A 24234-nucleotide genomic window follows, 5' to 3' on the forward strand; every position below is an offset into this window, starting at 1 on the left:
GATTAGGTTGTGACGTTTTACGTTGCGTTGTAAAGCCACGATAGATGGTTGGCATTCCGAGTATAAGGAGGATAAGGGGTAAGCTTTTGGTATTTGCTTAGGCAAAAGAATGTTGCTTTTAAGCTATGGTTACAGATAAGTTTCAAGGTTGGATGATTACCAACGAAACTGCGAAATGAACTTTTGTGACATAATTTGGGAACTTGAGCTCAAAGGAGGTTTTCTTCTCTAGAATGGAGGATGTTTTAAGTAAAAATTATATTTTGGTTGCTATAGTGTATTGTGTGTATCTATGTGTTTGTTTTTGCTATTCTGTGTTGCATTTTGTTGTTACGTGTTTCATTTTTGTTAATTGGTTTAGGTTTTGGAATAGGGTTTGGTTGGGGACACAAATATGTGATCAACCAACTATTATTTTAATGGCATAGAGAAATAGCGCTATGTGCGCTAAGATTTGGGAATGTATGGACATAGGATTAGGTAGACATATAAACGCCTAGCCAATCTATCAGGTCTGGATATGCATCACTATGGTATGCTACTTGAGAAGGGATAGTTAAACTATCAACACGAGTCAAATAATCTACAATGATTAGATTCATATGCTCTATGCTAGGTAGGGATTCATTTTTACAACGCTATAATAATGGTGATTGTTAACGCTTTGGGGATTCGTGAGGATGTGGTAAGTAAAGATCACTGTAATGCCATTATCATTCGGATAGAGGATTTCATGCTGGTAGGTACTTATTAAAATGACGCCGAGGGAGGATAGTGGACTGATGGAAGCTTTATCAGTTTATTCATGATTAAGATACTATTTACGAGGGTGTCATTGGGAGGAGTGGTTGGTGTGCACTTAGAGGAGGAACCAAAGTTTCTACACTGTATAAAATGTGAAAAAAAAATTTTAGGGTCCTAATTTGCAACAATTAGTTGTTGCTTTGCCATTAATGACTATATGGAGGATGGGAAAAGTTTCATAAGCTTTTGAAGCGGGACAAGGAGTCAAATTGACACTACTTATATTACAAAGGTAGGGTGTGTCAAAGATAGGATGGTAGGACCGGTCACCTGTCATCAAGAAGCGGTGCACGGTGTGTGTGAAAAAGTCATACTGCTGGGTTAGCTTTTGACGATGCTCCAAATTAAGTATTGGGTGCAGATGGAAGCTGGTGGTACCAGACTAATGGTACTTTTGGTAGACGAATTGGGAGGAGGATTCTAGGACTGAGGTTCACAACACTTAATTCATTCTTCATTCTGGTAGATAATATGTTTCACTCACGATCTGGAGCAAATTTTTGAGGGCCAGGAGGAGGGACAGAGTGATTTTTATTTTCCAGTCTAATATAATTAGATGGTTGAGATGGACCAGCAGAGATCACTAGATCTTTACAGTCATTTTCTATGCAGAAGTAGAAATGATAGAACATTTTTCACGGAATTAGTTGAGGGATTACAGACTATTCAAAAAGGTCTGGATTTTGGTTGGGCTGTTAGTTTAGTTTCTTGTTTAAATCAGCCCAATGCTAGTTTATTTTTGAACTAGTGGAATATCAGTTCATATGAATAGAGGGGACTACAAGACGACTTAGATGCATCAACGTGGTGATTCATACTTTGCATTAAGTTTTGTTTGGTGGACTGGAATGTGGAGGTGGATGCTTGCAACAACCCATAGGAACTTTCGGTTCGTTGTTGCATTAGGAGTTGAAGTCTTAGTATGTGTACTAATGACATTTGCTTTTACCAAGGAAATTAAGTGGGGTCCACCTCACATATCGGAGCTGACCCTGGAGGCCATGTTATCTTATTCAAAAAGAGTTTAAGGTGCTCGGGGAGGATTCGTTGATTCGGTGAATGTTGTCGGAGTGACTGAGATGTAAAATTTGTAGAAATTTTCTCGATACACTCGGACAGTTATAAGACATCAAATGCCAGTTCTAGTGAACAAGTTTAGGAAGGGACATGTATATCAACATCTATACGAGTAACACCTGTTAAGAAAAGGGAGTAAGCCTAGTCAGAAGTGGATGGTTGGTCGAGATTATCGACATTTATTGGAATTATTAATTCCATGCCGATTAAGAGTGGTGGATTAAGCAAGTTTGCTGCTAGACCTAATTCTCGTAATGTTCATTTTTGGACTTTGTATTAGTTCTACATTGCACTGATAATGGAGGTATAGTTGTGCTTCATATCTCTCAACGGGGGATTGGATCGAGAATGTATATTCGATCATGAAGGAGATACTTGGGATAGATATCCTAAGTTTTTATGGGAAGTTTGGAAGTGCTTACTTCACTTCTCATATTGTTGGCACAAGTAGGTTATTATGACAACATAAGAGGTTTTGTATTTTATATGGTGCCGACCTCTTACCTGCTGGTTTGTAATGGTAGCAAGGGTTGTCCAATAAGACCCTGGCTTCCTTAACGGAAACATCGGAGAGGAATACTCTTCTTGGTGGTGTATTGCGCGCCATTTGGCAACGGAAGTATAATTTTTGTTAATCATTACACTCATACATTAGCATTTTCTATCAGAAAATAGTTAATTGGGATGTCTTCCATATCGGAAGTAAGGAGCGTTATTACGGAAGGTCAGTTTTATATATTAATTAAATTGACTTTTCATGGATGGTGTTTTTCCATTTAGGCGGTAGCCTATCGATTAGTGTTTTAAAACATTGGGATAGGCTGCATAGAAGTTTTACACATCTATGCGGTGGAATTTGGAGGAATATGGATCTTTACCCTATATCAAAATTTGGGTCAAGATGCGTAATTGCTAAATACAATTTAAGTGTTGAATAATTTTTGTGTTTCCTTTTTATCGAACCCATAAATTGTTCTTGGCGGATTTGGGATGTGGTGGAGCCTATACCCAGAGGCAGAGTCCACAACGGAACGGAAATGAATATTAAGATAATTCAAGGTTTCGTGAATTCCGAGGACGGAATTCCGTTTGTTAGGGGGAAAAAATGTAATACCCCTAGTTTTTAAAAAATATAAAAGTGGAATTTTATTATTTATTTTATTGTTTTTGGGTGCTTATGTGGTTAGGTGATTGGTGATTTTCATGATGTGTTTTGAATTGAATTCAATTAGTTGTTTTAAGTGTTTTATTATTTATTGAGTTGATTGTTTTATTTAATTAAATTACTTGATAAATGGTATTTTTTTGTGCTAATTGTATTTTTTATTTTTGGAATTTCTTGTTTTATTTGTTAAGGATTTAATAGTTATTTTTAATGGAATAAATGGAATTAATTGGATTTTCATTAGTATTGTTAATTGTAATAATAATATTAGGGTTTTGGTATTTTTATGGGTTTGCCGACATAATTAATTAGGTTTTAAGTTTAGGATTTTATTGACTTAGGATTTGGAATTAGTTATAAATATATAACTTATACATCTCTAGGTTTTGAGAACCCTATTCACGACACAGTGAAGGTAAAACATCATAACAGAGACTTGTGAGAAAATTGAACGTGAGAAATTGAGCGATAGCAGTTAGGGTTTTGGCCAAAGATTGTAGGCCGGACCAAGGAGGAAGGTTGAGGGATGTTTGTGGGTTAAACCAAGAGTGGCAGAGGAGGTTCAATGGAACTAAGGTCGCTGGAAAAACCTAGGAAGAAGATGGTGAAAGGTTTCAGATCGAAACCTTAAAGAGGCAAGTTCTTTTCTTTCTCCTTCCCTTTGGCTTGTGTTCTGTGCACCTAGATAATCTCTAGGGATTAATTGGACATTAATTTAACCGTGCATGACTATTATATGTTAAGTTTGATTATCTGTTGTCTGTGAAATTTATTTGTAATAGTTGTATCATGTATGGTTGCATCGTCTCTGTTTTATAGTAAAAAGGTCGTCACTGTTTTAACATGGTATTGGGTTTGACTGCTATAAATGAAGGTCTAAATTAATACTAGATGAGTTTGAAAACCTTTAAAGATTTAAATTAGAAGAAGAACAGAGGGGTTGGAATGGAACTGTTGTTGCAAATTAATTTCAGTTTAGTTCCTTAAGCATGTTTCAGTTCAGTAGCAAATTTAATTCAAACTTAAATTCCTGTAATTGATTCCAGTGATTGTAATGAACTAATGGGATGCTACTGGGTGTTAATTAGACTCCTAAGTTCAGTTTTAAAATCCAACAGAGTGATAAGAATAAGCCGGTGAAGGAGCAGAGAAGCTGAAACGAAGCAGAACGGAGAGAAGGCTCACAGGGGGGAAGAGAGCCGGCTCTAGAATACCAAGAGCCGGCTCCCACCTGATTTGAGCAGGCTCCATGGTTATATGGAACCAGCTCTAGGCTGAATTGGAGCCTACTCTAATTTTTCAAAGAGCATGCTCTTTCCCAATTTGGTGCATACTGTAATTTTGGGCACTTGTGGTTCTTGAACAGTTTTAAAACTTTAGTGGGGTTTTCAATGATTATTTTAACATGTAATCAAGGTCTTGAATTGCATAAAATACCCCCTTTGTATTAATGGAATTAACAGTGCGCTATTTAACAACTATGCATATGGTTAACGACTAGAAGGAAATTAATTGTCTAGTTTTAATTCGACAATTTAATATGCTATAACATGATTCTAAATTAAGTTTTAGATGCACGGTGGAGTCTTTTAATTAAAAAATTAGACTTGTGGCATTGTGTATGGCTCTGTGCTAAACGATAGAACAGAATACAAGTAGACAACTTAGCACGCTGTTACCGGATAGAAAGAATTAAATTGCTTAAATTAATTTGGTAATTTAATGGACTATAATATGATTATAGAATTTATGTTAAATACATGATAGAGTCATTGACATATTAGATTTGATCTATGCATGCTTTGGATGTTAGTTGTTGAATTATTAAATCGTTCCTGCAACTACATGGTTAAATGCTTGGATTTAAGTTGCTGAAATATTAAATACTTTTCTGCAATGATTTGGATTATGGTTTTTGGACTGTAAATTACTAGCTTATTATTTATGTGTTATAATTTATATGGATATGGAGGATTGTATGCACCGGTATGGGACGGTGACATACTAGGGACGGTTTAGCTCAAAACGCCTAAACCTAACCTAACGGATTAAAGGACTGGATTTATAAATATTGAATCTGAATTGTGTTTAAGTCAAATCAACTGCAACCAAGTTGAGTGGCTTCCTGGATTAATGGATGATGGTTAAGTCATATCAACTGAATAAGTTGAGTGACTAACTAATTTGTTATTGTATGTCAGTTCGATAAATAATTGAACTACATACCCTAGTTTTCGACGGACTTTATATATTTGTTTATGGTACCACGAGATGAGCTTGAGTCTTAGACTCGTTGGTTAGGGTGCGTATATGCAATGGATGCGTAGTTGGTTATAATAGGTTGGGGTGTACCCTGTTAGGTCTAGGTACTCATGCCCACCTTTGGGTGCGTTTTCGCATGTTGCCTTCTATTTAGGTTGAGACCCCTATTATAGTCCAGTGAATGTCCCTTAGTGTGGATATATATATATATATGTATGGACTAGATAACTATTGTTGAGATATCTAGGGTGTATCTGCATATCGAGCCACTGTTTGGATTGCAGTTAGAGAAGAATTTGCATGTGGGCCTGACCCACTCTTATTTTTACAAGTGTTCGTTAGTTCCAATCTTAGAGCTGGATCGTGCCGAGCAAATACAGTCATTCACTCCACCGATGCTATAGGATTTTGTTTCATGTTTTAGGCTTTGGTTTTACGTCCAGTCATTTGAGTTCAGTGGGATATTTTAGGGGTCCACTAGATGGATTCCCGAGTTATATAATTTGGAGAACGATTTGTATTCATGGAGGATCAGTTGTAACTGAATGGTTTTATTTATCAATGGAATTATTTATTCTGAGGTTTCATTTATTAGATTATCATTTTAGTTTTCATTTCAGCAAAATTTGATTTATCTCATTTGTCTTAATTGTATTCTGTGTTCCATTATTACTAATTGGTTTGATATCCTCGGGTAATCGGGCGTGGGCTTGGCCAACCTGCATCCTGAAATCTGGGGGTATCATACCAATCTAGTCCAATCCCCATTGGGCAAAAGGCCATGGGCTGGACATCGGTACCAATTGCTCTAAGGGTTGTCTAGGAACATTGGCAAACCGTTGACATTTATCACACTTTCGCACGTATTCTAATGCGCCCCTTTGCATGGTAGGCCAATAATAGCCCTAGCGGATCGCCTTGTTGGCCAAGGATCTACCCCCTGCATGATTCCTGCAAACTCCTTCGTGTATTTCCTTCATTATATAATGAGCTTCTTCAGTTGACATGTGATGACCCTGGATTTTTCAACCCAGTGTGTCATGTGATAACCCGAAACGGATCCAGATTCAGAAGCAAGAAACCAGACAATGGTCTCTCAAGGCACAACACACCTCTAAGACACTTTGATGACCTTCCATGAGGTCGTGGAACTCAATGAGAACTGATGCGGAAGTAAGAGATCGGAAAAACAAAAATTAAGCCCCTAGGGGCAAAATAGTTATTTCTAAAAATATGAATTCGGGTGCCACCGAGCACACCAATGGAAAGAAAACAAAAAACTAATCAAGATAGACTCAAGATCACTTGATTCGGAGTCCGTATAAAGAATAAACAGCAAGACGAAGAAAAATGAGCACTTAAGGCTAAAAGGGTAAACTGGCAATTCCAAACTGAAATGGGTACCCCTCGTGTACACCATTGGATAGAAAATAAAAAATTAACAAAGATGGACTCAAGAATCACTTGATTCGGAGTCTGGATGGCAAAGATATCAAGTCTTGAAGTCAAAGGAAGGGAAACCCCATCCCGGTTCAAACCAAAAATTGACACTACTTCACTAAAACTTAAATATCTTAAGCTACAAATAGAATATGAAACTAAAATTAGTACCATTGGAAAACTTATTTTGACGTGGTCAATTTAGACTCAAGAACGGACCAATTTGGAGTTAAAACAAAGAAGATACGATGACCCGAAGTCGGAGGTGCAGTGCTGAACCAAAACACACACACACACACATGAACAGTACGGATGAGCACTCGTGCAAGGGCTATGAGTGCTCATAAATGAGCATGCCTAGGGCAAAATCTGATTGCCCCACTTACGAGCGCTCGTACCCCATGGACGAGCGCTCGTCCTGTAGACAAACTTAGCAGCTTTTTGATTTTGAAATGTGATTTTGAGGACTTTCTGGGCCTTTTTGTAAAAAACATAAAGAAGAAAGCCCCCCAAAATAATGTTTTCTACCTGACCACGTGGACCAAAAAAAAAACTACTATGAAATGTCTAGAATGCCCCTAGATCATATTAGGTTCAAAACAGCGAAAATGCCACTTTGCACCAAGTATGCATTTGATCCCAAATGCATTTCTAGGCTGAACAAACATGCACGCAAATGTAATAAGTGATTTTGAGCATGCGGGAATGGTCCGCGGTTCTCGAAAATGGCCGAGTCAAAATCCGACCCCCCGACGACCAAAAAGCCAAAATGAACTTGAAATGGAAATTTTGAAAACCAAAATTAATAAATGTTTAGAAATTACCTTTTGGCCCTTTGCCACACTTCATACATGATTAATGAGACCCTATGAAAGAATCAAAATGGAATTCCCACACCCAATGCAAATATGGTGAAACAATAACTTGTTATTTTTCAATATTTTCATAAAATTTCATGAAGTCAAAAGTTACATACAATACAAAAAAATGGTCATTAGCCTCCGGCCTTATCTCATACATATCAAATACAATACAAAAGATGTACTTATGTACACATTATATAAATGGAATCAAATATACATATTTTGATATAAAAGCTTATAGGTAGCATTTCAAGCCAACCTTTACAAGAATTAAAACCTTCAAGTCTACAATCATCCAAGCAATGATGAACATCACGAACCAAGTCTTCGTACTTGAACAAAACCCCCAGTAACTTCAGGGTGAGTAAACAAGTTTACTCGTAGGGAATGAGCATACATAGACTCGATTTCTTTATAAATTTTTACGATAACTTGAAACAAAACAAAAGGGACATGCCACCTAACGTCTATGTCAAAGTGAGACTCAGGGATTATCATAAGCTACTCATGCAATTGAAATGAGATACATGACATACAAGCATACCGATTATAAGTGTACTAAATGAAGATGAAAATATGCGAGGTAAGTATACAAAACACAGGTATACTAACGAGATTGGAAACACACAAGGCAAGTATACAAGACACGAGTATGCTAAATGGAATCTAGACACAAGAAGCAAGTGCACAGTTTCAAGTATATTGAATGAGGTCTAAATACACGAAGTAAGCATAATGTCTATGCAATTAAACAAGGTAGGAAATACTCCATATATCACGACAAGGTTCTTAGATCTTCAAGAGATAACACTTGAAATCTAAGGGTTTAGAGATTTTGCATGTTGATATAAATCATTACATGTGGTCCATGCCACCTAGAATCTAGGTCAAGTTACATGTATAGGATTATTCCTAAGTCACGATAGCATAAAGTAACACGAAACAAGATAACTAAGAAAATTAACAAGATTGAAACAATTCAATTAACACGACAAGGACAAGGTGTGAAATCAAGGATAATGCATAATATCTATGCAATTAAACAAGAATAGAACATTCCACACAACACGACAAGTTTAATACATGAAATCAAGAACAAATCATAATATCTATGCACGTAAATAAGATTGGAACATTCCAATTAACATGAAAAGGTCTTAAATCTTCAATGTATACAACATTTGAAATTTAAGGAGTGAAATCACGGAAGAAGCATAAAATCTATGCAATGAAACAAGATGGGAGCATTTCACATAACACGGCAAAGTTAAAATCTTCAAGGAATAGCAACTTGAAATTTAAAGAGTGAAATCAACCAATGTGGATACTCGAATATCACCTGGATTAAAACCGTACTCTTGGGATCACTTTAAAGCTACTAACCCATGGGTACCTTCCCCTAGTGTGAACTATTGTGTAGGGAGCTATCTATCTCCCGCACTAGAACGAAGTCCAAGCCATGTCAATTCTTGATTGATATCCCAAGTTCCAAAATCAATAAGTTGTGCAATCAAGAGTGTATCAAGATACAAGTAATGCATTAAACCACATTCCATGCACAACTAAGATTTTGGAACACACAAGTCATGCCCTAAATTCTCAACTATGATGGCATGTGAAATGTTAAGAAATCATGGTATGCATCTACATAGACTACAAACTAGGATTTAAAACAAAAGGAATTTATTGATGTAAATATACCACTAGTGTAAGATTAATGATTTAATTATTTGTTTAACAACACTTGAACAATTAAACCATTCCAAGGTAAGGGTGCAAGTTCATTAACTACATTAATGAAGCTAAGTTGCAACAAGTAATGATACATGGTAAAAAGGTAAAAGCCCCATGAAATAGATGACTAAATCATTAGAACACTAAGTAGAAATTAATTAACCTAACTAATTAATTTTTCTAGAAATCAAAGTTGTCCAAAAATTCTCAAAATAATATATGTGAATGTCCATTCCATGGTGATTACAAATATCACATCAATTTCACAAAGTGAGCAAGATATAATCATGTGGAATTTAATTAATCTAAATTAATTAAATCTCTAGATTTCAAAAGTTACTCAAATGATTCCAATTTAATATATATCAAGGATTAAGTCATGGCCATGCCAAATATCAAGTCTAAAATGAAATACAAACAAAACACAATTTACTAGAATTTAAAAAATTAATTAGATCTCTAAATTTGAAAACTCATTGAAATGGTTTTAAATAATTATATAACAAAGATCAAGTCAAGGCTATGCCATATATCAAGTCTAAAATGAGTTATATGCAAGTTAAAATTAATCATTAATTTGTCAAATTAATAAAACACATGCATAAAACTTATATTTCATACAAAATCAAGTAAAACCACTTAGAAAAATAAACTATAACACCCCCTACCTCACAAGAGGATTGTTCCTCTTGAATCCAAGGCAAATCAACACAAAATGGCAAACACTTCAACGGTTATAAAGAGGAGGATGAGGGGAACAAAAAGTATTCCAAGCTTTATGGTCTAAGGTGAGTGGAAAGGCCTCAAAAATCAAGGTCAAGGCCTAAGCATCAAGCTTCTCTAATGGTGGCTAGGGTTTTTGGTGAGCAAGAAAATGATACAATGTGAAAAAGTGTGAGTGGAGGAAATAAAAATCCTCCACTCACTATGTGAACCTACACCATAGTTAACACACACATCTATAGTCAATTGCACAAAAACCCTTCTTTAAAACTATAATCCCAAAGTGGCCCAAAAATAATTGCAAGACTAATTGTGAGCATACACTTGTCACTCATCCAAGCCAACAAGTGCACCTATCCTAGGTCAACAAGTGGTTGAATCTCCACCCTCCACATGTCATCATCCAAGGTATCAAAGTGTCTCCACACAAATGTCAACAAGTGGACCAATGAGAATGTGACACTTGTCACACTTTCTGAAAATTACGAAAAGGTCCTTTTTAAAAATATCTTCTAAATAAAATTACAAAATGGTTCCCAAGATGAAAAATAATTACTTACAGTAATTACACAAGTAACCCTAAAAACAAGAAAGTTTCCAAAGAAAGTGTGCATCCACACCCCTAAGGAAGAAAGTGAACAAATGGCATGCATTTCTAGGAAAGTAAAAATACACGTTTCTAAGAAATCATATATCATGAGTGCATACAAAAGTGGAGGCAAAACCAAACACGAAAAGTGAGGTTGTGCCAACAAAGTGACAAACAGGAAAAAGACAAAAGGTGAATAGTGCCAAAAAATGAAAATGAGGAAATGACTCGGTCCTCACAAGGAAGTTGTCAAGCTAAAGGAAAGATTCTCGGAAACCATTTCCGAGCACTCGGGATGACACCAAGAGACAAGAAACCGAAATCGGAAAAGAAAATTAAACAAAAAAAATTTATCCGTAAAATTTGAGAAAAAGGAAATGAAGGAAAATGACCGGGTCATTACATGACACCCAACATAAAAAAGGCAAAGAAAAGCCTCTTTTGTCAAGAACTTTATTCATAAATGTATACTTGGGTGCTCTGATCCTAACCTTCCGAGCTTCCGCAAGGTCCTGTGGCAGTTCGCCGTCCATGATGTACTTTATTATGGAGTTTACCCATTCTAGCCCTGGTTCCAACTGGTTTATTTCCTTGCACTTTTCAGATATACTAGGCTCTTCCAAATACTCAAATGGTATAGCCTTAGTATTCTCAAGCTCTACTATAGTTGCCAGTCGAGCTAATGCATCTGCATTCTCATTCTCCATTCTGGGTATTTATTGGATCATAAACTCCTTGAAGTAACCAACTAGGCCTCTTACCTTCTGCAGATACAGTTTCATTTTGTCATCTTTAGCTTCTAACTCTTCACGAACGTACCCTGCAACCAACTGAGAATTAGTAAATATCTTCAAGTGTTGCACTCTGAGAGCTTTTGCCAACTTCAATTCGGCTATCAAAGCTTTATATTCTGCTTTATTATTGGTGGCCTTGAATCCAAATCGAAGTGCATACTTCAGATTCTCTCCTTCTGGCGATATAATCACTAACCCTGCCCGACAGGGTCGAGCAGTTGATAACCCGTAAACATAAAGTGACCAAGTATCCCCTAACTGGGTCTGATCTTTGGGAGTCATTTCAGAGGGTATAACTTCATCTTCTTTTTAAGGGAAAGAAAGCTCTGCTACTAAATCAGCAAGTGCTTGATCTTTTATTGCTACCCTTGGCCTGTACCTGATGTCGAACTCACCAAGTTCCACTAACCACTTCATAAGGTGTCCTAATGTCTCTGGCTTGTAGAAGACTTGCCTTAGTGGTTGGACCAGCGCATAAGCTAGCTTTTCTATTGCTGGGTACCTTTGTTCCGCTCCCCGAAGTACTCGGCTAGTATAGTACCCTGGCTTTTGAACACTGCTTTCTTCCCTAATCAATACTGAGCTTACTGCTACAAGGGAAACTACTAGGTAAAGGTACAATTCTTGTCCAGGAATTGCTCGGGACAACAACGATGGTGAACTAAGATAGGTTTTTAGCCCAATGAATGCATGCTCGCATTCTAGGGTCCACTCGAAAGCTTTCTTAAGTATCTTAAAGAAAGGAAGGCACTTGTCGGTGGCTTAAGAGATCAACCTGTCCAGTGCTGCCACCTTTCCTGCCAGCCTCTTGACCTCTTTGGATGATTTGGGCGATCTCATATCTAGTATCGTTTAAATCTTCTCAGGGTTTGCTTCAATTCCTCGTTGACTTACCATATACGCTAGAAACTTTCCTAAGGATACCTCAAAGGCGTATTTGCTTGGATTCAACCGCATCTTTTGTGCCCTAAGCACATCTAAAGATTCCTGTAAATCAGCTAAATGGTCCTTAGCCTTGAGGCTCTTTACCAACATGTCATCCACATTTACTTCCATGTTTGTGCCTATTTGTTGCTTGAACATTGTGTTAACTAGTCTCTGGTAGGTGGCACAGGCATTTTTCAATCCGAACGGCATTACCTTGTAGCAATACAGACCTCTATCAGTGATAAATGAAGTTTTTTCACTATCTGGAGCATACATGGGGATTTGATTGTATCCAGAGTAAGCGTCCATGAAACTTAGTAACTCATGTCCTGCCTTTCCTTCAACCAACATATCGATCCTTGGTAAAGGAAAACTATCCTTTGGGTAGGCTTTATTTAGATCTATGAAATCCACACAAAGCCTCCATTTGCTATTTACCTTCTTGACCACAACCACGTTTGATAGCCACTAGGGGTATTGCACCTGTCGAATAAAATTGACCTTCAAGAGCTTCTCGACCTTTTCTGTCTGATTGGCTTGAAGGACGGATCCTCATTAATCCAATGCTGTATTACAGAGGGGTCGATGCCCGGCATGTCATCATGTGTCCATGCAAACACATCTTTATTGCTTCTGAGAAGTTAAATAAGCGAATCCCGGATGAGGGGGTCGAGTAGTGACCCTATACTCACTTTTTTCCTGGTTCCTTCTTCATCCAAATCTATCTCCACAAGGTCTTCTACTGGTTCTGCCCTTTGAGTGGGTTCCTTGTCCATTAACCCTTCTGGTGTCTCAATGGCTAATGCTTCCCCCAACTGTTTTGGTTTTAGAGCGGCGGTGTAGCATTCCCTCGCTGTTGGTTGGTCACCTCTTAATTCCCCAATGCCCTACTCTGTAGGAAAGTGCATCAATAAATGATACATAGAAGTAACGGCTCTCATAGTATTTAGGGTCGTTCTCCCTAATATTATGTTGTAAGTAGACGGACAGTTCACCATTAGAAAATCCACCATTATAGATATTTATTTCGGTCCGGTCCCGGCTGTCAATGGAAGTGTAACCATTCCAAAATGAAATACCTTTTCTCCTAAAAAACCAACGAGGGGGGATTTTGTTGGCCTTAACCTTCCCTTAGCAATACACATTTTGTCAAAAGCTTCGATAAATAACAAGTCAGCCGAACTACCATTGTCGATTAGTACTCGATGGGTTGTGTAGTTGGCCACGACTATTGTTACCACCAATGGATCGTCGTGCGGCTGCTAAATTCCTTTGGCATCCTTTTCTGAAAAGGTGATGACCTCCCCTTCCCGTCTTGGGAACTTCATTTGAGGTTCAGGTATCCTTGTTGACTCCTATGGAGCTCCAGGCTCTCCTGATGTGGGCCTTTCGTGCCGAGCTTGACTCTCCCCCACCTGTGAGTCCTCCGGAGATCACCCTTATTTCACCGAATGGGTGGCCAGGAGGGTTATTTTCCCTATTCTCGCGAATAGATTGACCCGTACCCTTCTTATGATCTGCTGTTGCGTACCCATGTAACTTCCCCAGACGAATTAGGCTCTCAATCTGGCTTTTTAAGTCGAAGCAATCATCAGTGTTATGCCCATGGTCTCTATGGAATTGACAATACTTGTCTTTAAACCTTATCGTTGGATCTGACTTCAACTTAGGGGGCCACTTCAAGGTGTGGTCGTCTTGGAGCTACATCAGGATTTGACTAATAGGAGCGTTCAAGGGAGTGAAGTTGGTGTAGCTGTCTCGCCCTCTAGGGACTCTCGCGGACCTATTAGGCTTTCTGAATTTGGAGTCTCTTTCGTCTTTGGAAACAAGGGCTGACCTCTTCTTATCTCCTTTCTTGTCGTCGACTCCTTTGCCCTTCTTAGAATTCATAGCATCTTCGGCATTTATATGTTTTTGGGCCTTAAATAAAGAAAAAAAGAATTTAGAGGATTGTAGTCCTCCCATGAAGGCTGTAAAAGCAACCTTGTTATCCACCTCATCGACTTGCAACATCTCCGTATCAAATCGGCCAATATAATCACACAACACCTCCCCTTTATCTTACTTAACATTCAGCAAGTAGGTAGCCGGCTTCCGGTGTCGTCTCCCTACAATAAAATGCCCTATGAACTGCTTACTGAGCTCTTCAAAATTGCTAATAGATCCAGGGTTCAATTGATTAAACCAGACACGGGCTGATACTTTGAGGGTGGTAGGGAACGCCCTGCACATGATCTCATCTGGGACCGCTTATAAGTTCATCAGCGACTTGAACGTTTCCAGGTGATCGAGGGGTTATGAGTTCTGTCGAAACTCTCTAGATGCGGCATCTTGAACTTCGTTGGCAATGGGAGAGCCATCACCTGAGGATTAAAAGGTAGATTTGTCTTTTGAACAAGGTCATCAACTGTGGCAAGACCTTTTCCTTTCAAGGCTTGGGCTATCCCTTCCACTTGCAATTTGAGATCCTAGATTTGATGATCAACATGGGTAGCTTCGATGCATTTTCCGGCATCAGATACATCCTTTCGGCGACGAGGTGTCCGTGCACCGTAAATATCTTGTCTTGGAGAACGAGCAGTGGAAGCACGACGGTTTCTTCATCGACCTCCCGCATCGCTGTCCCAACTTTGTCATTATCATCGTTACCTTCCACGACGGGTGCTACAGGGATAGCTAGGTGCCGCAGGGATAGCTAGGTACCGCATGATTGTTGCAGCATGATTGCTGCATTTTATTGGACTAACTGGTTCATACCTGGACTAAAGTTCTGAACATGCTGTTCCAATGCTGCAACACGGTCCCCTTTTCAAGAGCATGTCTTGACACACTCTTATGATGGGATGCGTGCTCATAATGTTCTCCCCTTAGGCGAAGCTGATCATTCCCGAGGCGGGGTTAGTTGTTGTCATGGTGTAATTGACGATCACTGTCATGACACGACTGGTTCACACTATGCTCATGATGGTGACTGTCATTACTATGCGACTGATTTTCACCATCAGGTTGATGGTGGCTACTATTATATGATTGGTCTTAGTGACCTTTTTCATCAAGACGCGAGGGGTGCTGACTTTCTTCTCCAAGATGGACACCGGATCGTAACATCATTGTTATTATAGGATTATTTATAGGATTATAGGATTATAACATCATTGTTATTATTGGACACCAGTATCGTTTCCCACAGACGGTGCCAACTGATGATGCAGGATTCCGCAGTGACTAGAAGTGACGTCGTACCTGAAAAAGGAAGAGAAAGGTGATCGGATACCAGTGTGGTACCGGCCTAAGAGCCTCCGACAATCAAGTCAGTGCTAAAACAGAAGGGAGGAAAAAGGTTAAGAGCTTTTTTAGGGATTTGTGTCGTACCTTTTGTTTTAACCTGAAAGCCCTCTTTATAGGGTGTCAAGTTATATTGAAGAAGGAGTATTATTCCTCTTACTTTTCTAACACGGAAGGGGGAGCATATTCATATCTTTATCCAAGATAGCGGAGTTTATCCTTATCTACAGTCTTGTGTGACGGTCAAACTTCCTCGGTGAAGACTCCTCATCAGTTTGGATTAGGGCATCATCAGTCGTAAATGGATACAACTTGGATGACCTAGGGCTATAAAGAGGTGGCTGATGAAAAAGGATGAGGAGGAAGAAATCGGGCGCTGTCAGACTTCAGACTTCGTTCTTCTCTACCATCATTTCCAATTCTTAGATTGGGTTGATTTTCCCTCCCTCAATCAGCTCTTTTGTATTCCTCATATTGTTTTAGTGATATTCCCAGATACATTCTCTTCTTTAGTTTGACTCAAAAATTAGGTACTTACACTTAACAAAAACAAGATCTTCCTAAAATAATACATTGTTTTTGTTCTTTAGAATTGAAAGATCAAAATTTGGGTTTCACAATAGCTGTACAAATATAAATACATATACATACACACACACACACACACACACACACACACACATATATATATATAAACAAACAAAAATCATGTTCTTAAAATACCTATTTACCTCCACTTCCAAAGTAATCCTCATTCTCACTACAACAATCCTAAGTTAGACGAGAGAAGAGCAAGAACCTTTTTTTTTTTTTTTTTAAGCACAAACCAGAAGCATTTTATGATTCTAGCAATGGTTCTTTATATCAATCATATATTCTCCACTTTGAGAAGGTAAAGAGTAAACCAACCCCTTAAAACACTGTTACTAGATCCTAATTCAAATTTTATTTATTTATTTATTTTTATTTTTATTTTTTATTTTTTTGTAATGCCCAGACACATATTTTGATATTTGTAGGGACAGTATACAGTGTACTAGAGGCCTTTGATTTGTATAAGATCAGATGGTCGAACAATGGCACAATCAGAAAATTGTGTTATATCATATCAGAAATGAAGTAAAAGATATTGTTAATCCAATTAAAAATGGGTTAAACCAGTTCTGATTCTATTTTTGTTATATATATTTTATAAATTTTAGGACACTTGTCATAATTTTATTGTGCCATTTACCTAGTTAGTAGAGATTCCATACTTACCGATGTGTAAACAAATATTGTCTACTCACCGATGAGTAAGAAGTTCCTGCTTACTCCAAATGTGGCGCAAAATTAGTGGAACACATGTCCCTATAATATAAAATAATAAAAATTAAAAAATTTGAGAGATTATCCGGATTAAACCCAATATGATCCAAAGCTAACTCTCTCACTACTTTGGTTTTCTCTGTTTGTCCAGGGAGTGAATGAGAGGGGGATTTAGTCGGGAAAAAAAAATTAAGCTAAAATTCTTAAATAAAATAATATTACAAGATACAAACAAAGTTGAGGATGATGAATAGAAAGAAGAACTATAAATGTAATGATAAATAGATATTTGTTTTCCGCCAAAAGAAAAAGAAGACAAGAAATAGGCAATAACAATCTATCATGTAAGAGTAATGATACTCACACTGAACACTTGAGTGAATTGCCTAACTCAATAATTTTTAATTGGCTATTTATACCAAATACAATTAGGTGGAGGGTTTTATTTCCTTATTTGTTGCATAATTAGCCAATTAAAAGAGTAAGTCTAGCAATTCAGTGTAACTATTCGGTGCTAAGAATCATTTTCCATCCTACAATGAACAAATTGATCATGCATCTATCAAACCATGTGAATCAAATTTTAAGAAATTGGATGTATTTTATAAAAGCAATTGATAAGTATACATAAGGATTATACATTAAATCATGAAAAATAAATTAAAGTCAAAACTTCCGGTATTAGCATATTAGGGTTTTAACGAAATAGTTTGAGAGAAGGAAAGAGTGAGAGAGAATTAAATTAGAATTTGATTTGTATCATTCTAGGTTGATCTGGTAAATATTTAATTTTTTTAATTTTTTATTTTATGAACACTTGTCATATTACTTTTGGCCATATTAAAAATAATCGTGAACTCTTACTCACTGTGAATAAACAAGTATTGCTTATTTTTAATTGTTTTTATCTTCAACAATAATTCTTTGAAAACAACCCCTTAATCTCTGGTCGTGCAAAGGAGATGAGGACCTTTAAATAAAAACACACGCACACGCAAAAAGAAAATGAAAAAAAGTCAGTCTACGCTATCCTCAAACCTAGCTAGCTCACACAACAGTGAGTGCCCGACTATTCACGGGCACACAGTCTCGGAAACTTTATTATGACTTTCATTATGCCTACCATGTTTCTAGCCACAAATTGTGGAATTTATATTGCGGCACTGAAGACTTTGTATGACATCATAGACATGACATCAACAGAAAATTAGTACGTAAAGCAAATGAGTTGTAAGTAACTTTGATTGGTGGAACGTACAGCAAATGAGTTGTAAGTAACTTTGATTTATTCCATCAATCATCACTTTTGACGCAATGTTTTCAGACTTTCAACTCGTATTTTGATACTCAACTCTTCAAACGTTTATTACTGTACCAAGTAAAGATTCTCGTGTTAGCTGGAACACAAATATAATTGAAGGGTGAAATTTTCGAAGAAATCCTTCACAATTATTTTCATACTGCGCATTCTTGAAATGTTTATTACCATATTAAGAATTGATTCCTATATTAGTTGGAACACAATTCCCATAATAGAATGTTGAATTCTTCGGACAAATCCTTCAATCCTAGCTGTGTTAATTGTTAAGAGGACAAATCCTTCAATGCAAGTGAAACGAAACCTCTTTGGCTTAGAAGTTGGGAGTTGGGAGTTGGCTAGCTTGGTAAATCCCTAGGTCTAGAGTTTGACGATTGGTGAAGAGAAGAGAGTAGACACCATTGGTTTTTTTTTTTTTTTTGTAGCTTAAACATATATATATATATTTCATTATTTAACAAAAATTTAAAATGAAGTTAAGGCGAGTCTATCAGGTTGGATATTTATATAAATAACTTGTTGAAAGTTGATGTGATAATTATTTTTAGCTATCTTTTAATTAAATATTTTATTTCGTAGACATTTTACTTAATTTTTGTGACAACCAATCACTAAAAAATAACTAAATAAATAAATATATATATACATATATATATGTTTTCTACAACATATTTTACATCCAAATAAATGGAGTCCAAAGTGAAGCCTTTTTTAAAAAAATTTAGTAAATTAATCTTTATTGATTACTTTATTTTCACCAAAATTTCTTCTTTTCCATAGTATAGTCGATTTATATTAATAATCCCAACTCATCTTTTTTCCTTTGTTAATTAACTTTAAGCAGTCTTATCATAGCATACTGGATTCATATTTATATCCATCTTGGCAAACTAAAACTTTTTTGACGAGCACCTAAATTTTCACACTTTAAAACCTCATTCTATCAACTCTTTAAACCGGAAAATAATTTGGGTCATTCTAACAGATATCTTTTAAAACATTGTTTGGTCTATTTCTAGAGCTCATATTGACAAGTTCTAAAATGCAGATTTGAGCCGCACTAACTTGCAAACTACTCACATATGTGGTGAGACATCGCATATGTGAGTAGGTGGCGGGTCTTATTACACAATGTGGGTGGTAGAGTTACGATGGTAATTTCTTTTGACTCTATATGCCCCGCCTCTCCTCTAATGGCACAGATTTGGTAGGGTCCTAAAAGGAGTTGAGACAAGTATGATAAAATAATTGAAAATTTGAAGTAGGTTTGGGATGGAGGCGGATTTAGTGATGAACCTATCCCAATCCCGCCCCGATTATATATGTGTTTTAAAAAATTATATATATATATTTTATATCCTAAAGACCTTGTTATTTTGCTAGAATTGGCAATTAATATATTAATATTCACTAGTTAGTAATTTAAAAGTTGAGTCAGCTTATTTATCAACCCAATTTGAGCATAGTGAGCTAATTTTTTTTTATTTTTTTATTTTTTTTACTAAATAATAAAGGTGGCATAACCCGCCCTATTTTTGCTTGCCTCTCAACTAAACGGAATATACGGTCCAAATTCGGTACTTTATCGTCTACCGGAGTAGGAACAGAGATGGTACCCATCCCAAAATAGGGATGGAGTTGGAATGACATAATTTATGATAAAAATAATAATAATAATAATAATAATAATAATAGTAATATATATATGGGTAAAGTGCAAAAAAACCCCCTTCAACTATTGGCCATGTGCAATTAACCCCCCTGAACTACAATTTGTCCCCCTTGAACTATTAAATTTGGTGCAATTAACCCCCCACGTGACATCTCTGGCCAATTAGTTATAACGGAAATAGTAAAAGACAATTTTACCCCTATATAAAACCACGTCGTTTCAAAAAATTTAAGCAACCACCAATTTTTTGATATTATTTTATCCACAAAAAGTAGAACTAAAAAAATAAATTCTGAAAAAAAAAATTGAAAAAACCAGGCCATCGATGATGAAGACACCAACACATAGAGAAGTCTTCAGCTACTGTACGGTCCCTTCGGTTACGATCCTCCAAATTGGGTTGCAAGAAAAAAATAAAACCCCGAATCAAAATATCAAGGGCTGGGCAAACCCAAATCACAATCACTTTCACAAACGGTGATCGATTCCTGTCAATCTTTTACACCCCCAGTGATGGTGACGGAGGAACTGCACAACAGCGGAGGTGGAATGGACCAGCAATGAAGTAGCGGTAGCAGCGGTGGGGAAGAAATGCAGCGGTGAGCTCGGTGGGCTGGTTCGGCGGTGGCTCGGCCCTGGATGACTCGGCAGCGCTTAGATGAAACGACGACTACGGGGACAAGCTCGGATGGTGGAGAGGACCGGCGAGCAAGGTGGGCTGAACGACGATGGGCTGGTTGCGACTTCGGCTGTGAGCTTGCGAATGAAGAGATGGCAGTGGGGATGAGCTTAGATGGTGGGCTGAACGGTGATGGGCTAGTTCAGCCATAGTTGACTCACGGCGATGGCCTGGTTTGCTACTATAACTCTGTCACCGGCACTTCTGTTCATCTTAACTAAGACATGTCGGGGATGTTCGATCTTTGATTGCAGGCTCACCGGCGACGACGTAGCAATCTCCGATGAACTAAACTTTATAACTTTCAGCCAACAACAAATAGCAATAAAGTTTCACCTCTGCAATTTCCGACATACAAAACCATACCAAACCAAACCCACAAGCTGTTCTGCCGGCGACACATCAAACTTCGATGAACTGAATTGCCCTGCAAAATCGGAGTTTCCAAACTCTGATGAACAGAGTTTCCAAGTCTTCGTTCCGATCCCTCGATTCGTACCCAAATCCCTGTTTACCCACAAATCGATCAGCAAAAAAGGAAAATTTATCCAATTTTTTGTCGAGAAAATTCCAACTTTCTCTATCCAGATTTCGCAATTTGACCCTCTCTACCGACCGTGCCTGCCACAGCTTCACTGCCATCCTTTCCCCACCGCCGTTCTTCCACTTCAATTCTCTGCTCAGCTGGCCGAGCCCTCACCGGCCGACCTCTTCACAGCCGATCCCTCTATCGCGGCATCAATGAGGAAGGGCATTATGGTCCTTAACTTTTCATAAGGGTTGTATAGTCATTTAATTATATTTGGGCTGTCAGGTGACTTGCACGAGCTCAAAATTCACTGGTAAATCGTCGGAAGGGGTAAATTGCTACCAAATCCCTAGTTCAGGGGGGTTAATTGTCAAATTATTAGATCAGGGGGGTTTTCTACTACATGATCAATACTTCAAGGGAGTTTTTTGCACTTTACCCTATATATATATATATATAATTAGAAGCCTAATTGGTTTACTTTTATAAAGGTTAGTTTACCCTTCTCGTGATTGAAAGATTTTTAAAATTCTCTATGAAAAGGAGTTCAAAAGGGGTCTAATTCAGATAATGGTTTTTGTAGATCACAGAAGACTATAGCAAATAAGCTCCAGATAGTAACTAGCAATAGACAAAAGCCTTCGACGCCACCACAATAAGAATAAAAAACCACTAACATAATAAGTATCAAATTTGTCATCCTTCTTACTTAACCATCTTGGTTACTCTAACTGGTCTATAAATAAGGATCTCACAGACCAAATATATCAAAAAACAACAATCAGTAAAAATGGGGGAGAAACAATATGAAGGCCATGTAGTAGTGCTCCCTTATCCAGGCCAAGGCCACATAAATCCTCTCCTTCAATTTGCAAAACGCTTAGCATCCAAAGGTGTCAAATCTACACTAGCCACAACCCATTACACTGTCAAGTCCATATCGGCACCAAACGTCGAGGTTGCGCCCATCTCTGATGGGTTCGACTAGGGTGGCTTTGCTCAGGCCGGAAATGAGGATGTGTACTTGAAGTCATTCAGAACCAATGGCTCAAGAACTCTATCCGAACTCATTCAGAAGTACAAAAACTCTAGCTCCCCAATCAATTGTGTTGTGTATGATTCATTTTTTCCCTGGGCTCTAGATGTTGCTAGGCAACATGGCATATATGGGGCACCATTCTTCACTAACTCAGCCACAGTATGTGCCATATTTTGTCGCATACACAATGGCGCGCTTACTCTCCCGGTGAAGATGGAAGAGCCTGCCTCCACTCAACCTTTCTAACTTGCCCGGTTTTGTCAAGGCGCCTGAAAGCAACCCTGTTTACGTAGCAATGAATTTGAGTCAGTACTCCAACTTGGAAAAGGTTGATTGGATATTTAGCAACACCTTCCAGGAATTAGAAGGCGATGTAAGTACATGATCAGCATCATTTCATTCAATTCTAAGTCCGACCCACAAAAATTTAGAGCCATATATGTTTGATTAGCTTCTGAACTTTGTGACATAAATTGTCTTAATATATTATTCTTGGTAGTTCTAATATTTTGTTTTTTATGTTCATGAAGGCTGCAAAAGGTGTATCAGAGCTCTGGCCAGCAAAGTTGATTGGTCCAATGGTGCCATCAGCCTACTTAGATGGCCAAATTGAGGGGGACAAAGGATATGGAGCAAGCCTGTGGAAGCCACTAGGCGGTGAGTGCATCGAATGGCTTAAAACAAAGCCATTAGAATCAGTTCTCTACATTTCGTTTGGAAGCATGGTTTCATTGTCAGCAAAACAATTGAAAGAGATCGCGTGGGGGTTGAACGGAAGCAATTTCCATTTCCTGTGGGTGGTGAAGGCGACCGAGCACCATAAGTTGCCGGATGAGTTCATAAACTCAACAAAAGAAAAAGGTCTGATTGTGACATGGTGCAACCAACTAGAAATGTTGGCTCATAGATCCATTGGCTGCTTTGTGACGCATTGTTGTTGGAACTCAACACTTGAAGGGCTGAGCTTTGGCGTGCCGATGGTAGGAATGCCACAATGGGCAGACCAAATGACTGATGCTAAGTTTATAGAGGAGATATGGGGTGTGGGGGTTAAAGCTAAAGAGGATGAGAAGGGAATTGTGAGAAGAGAAGTGCTTGTGTGGTGTTTGGAGGAAGTGATGGAAGGGGAGAGAAGTGATGAGATTAGGAGGAATGTCAGTAAATGGAGGGAGTTGGCTAAGGAAGCTGTTAGTGAAGGAGGGAGTTCAGACAAGTGTATTAGTGAATTTGTGGAGCATTTGAAGGGTTCAAATAAGAAAGCAGAGGGAAGGTACCTAAATGGTCACACTTGGTTGTGGAAATACACAAATTTTTATTTAAGAATTTGTCCTGTGTGTGACAAGCAAGCAATCTTGCTAGTAAAGGGGTTTTTGATGATTTGGTTATGCCTTTTGGACTCACCAATGTCCTTAGCCGTGTTCTGGGGTTTTTATATCCTCTCTCTTTTATTTTTATTTCTTTTTTTTTTTGTCTTACCTCTTAATTTTATTTTAGTTGTAGGGTAGGGGCTGGGGAACTGTGTTTTTTGGCGGTATGTTGTTTTGTAGGAACTCTCAAGTCTCATTGTAGCGTGCATTTGTGTAACTGCAGATTGTTGACAATCTTCTCTGTTATTTGATATTTTTTCCCCCATTTTTTTTTTTTTTTTGTTTTCTTCTTCAAATGAAAGACTATATGGATTCCTTTTCTTTCCTATGCTACTTTTATGACAAAATATATGGGATTCAAGGAGCAATTATTAGATAATCCTGAACAATGTGGTCCAGCCCAATCAAGAATTTTAATAAAATATTATAAGATAATTACGATCTTGGACTATCCAACAGTTTATGGATTTTGAAACCTCTTCCATAGTCCATGTTTGGGAAATTCCATCATATTTATAGAAATAATATAAAGACAATGTTCATACACAATGATTCAAAAATAATGAACAATAACACCAATGAATAATCAAAGAATAATTCTTCATTAAACTGAATAATACATCATTTGAACAATATGGATATAACAATAAACATGAATT

General features: G+C 37.6%; 1 pseudogene; it reads left to right on the forward strand.

Annotated features, from left to right (window-relative positions):
* The first annotated feature begins 21959 nt into the window (after positions 1-21959).
* LOC132302211 (UDP-glycosyltransferase 74B1-like) lies at positions 21960-24028 on the forward strand (annotated as a pseudogene).
* The last annotated feature ends 206 nt before the right edge of the window (positions 24029-24234 follow it).

This window comes from Cornus florida, unplaced genomic scaffold (genome assembly GCF_030987335.1).
Source record: "Cornus florida cultivar Cherokee Brave unplaced genomic scaffold, ASM3098733v1 CherokeeBrave_3.0.0_Hap2_Chr04, whole genome shotgun sequence".
Taxonomy (NCBI): Eukaryota; Viridiplantae; Streptophyta; class Magnoliopsida; order Cornales; family Cornaceae; genus Cornus; species Cornus florida.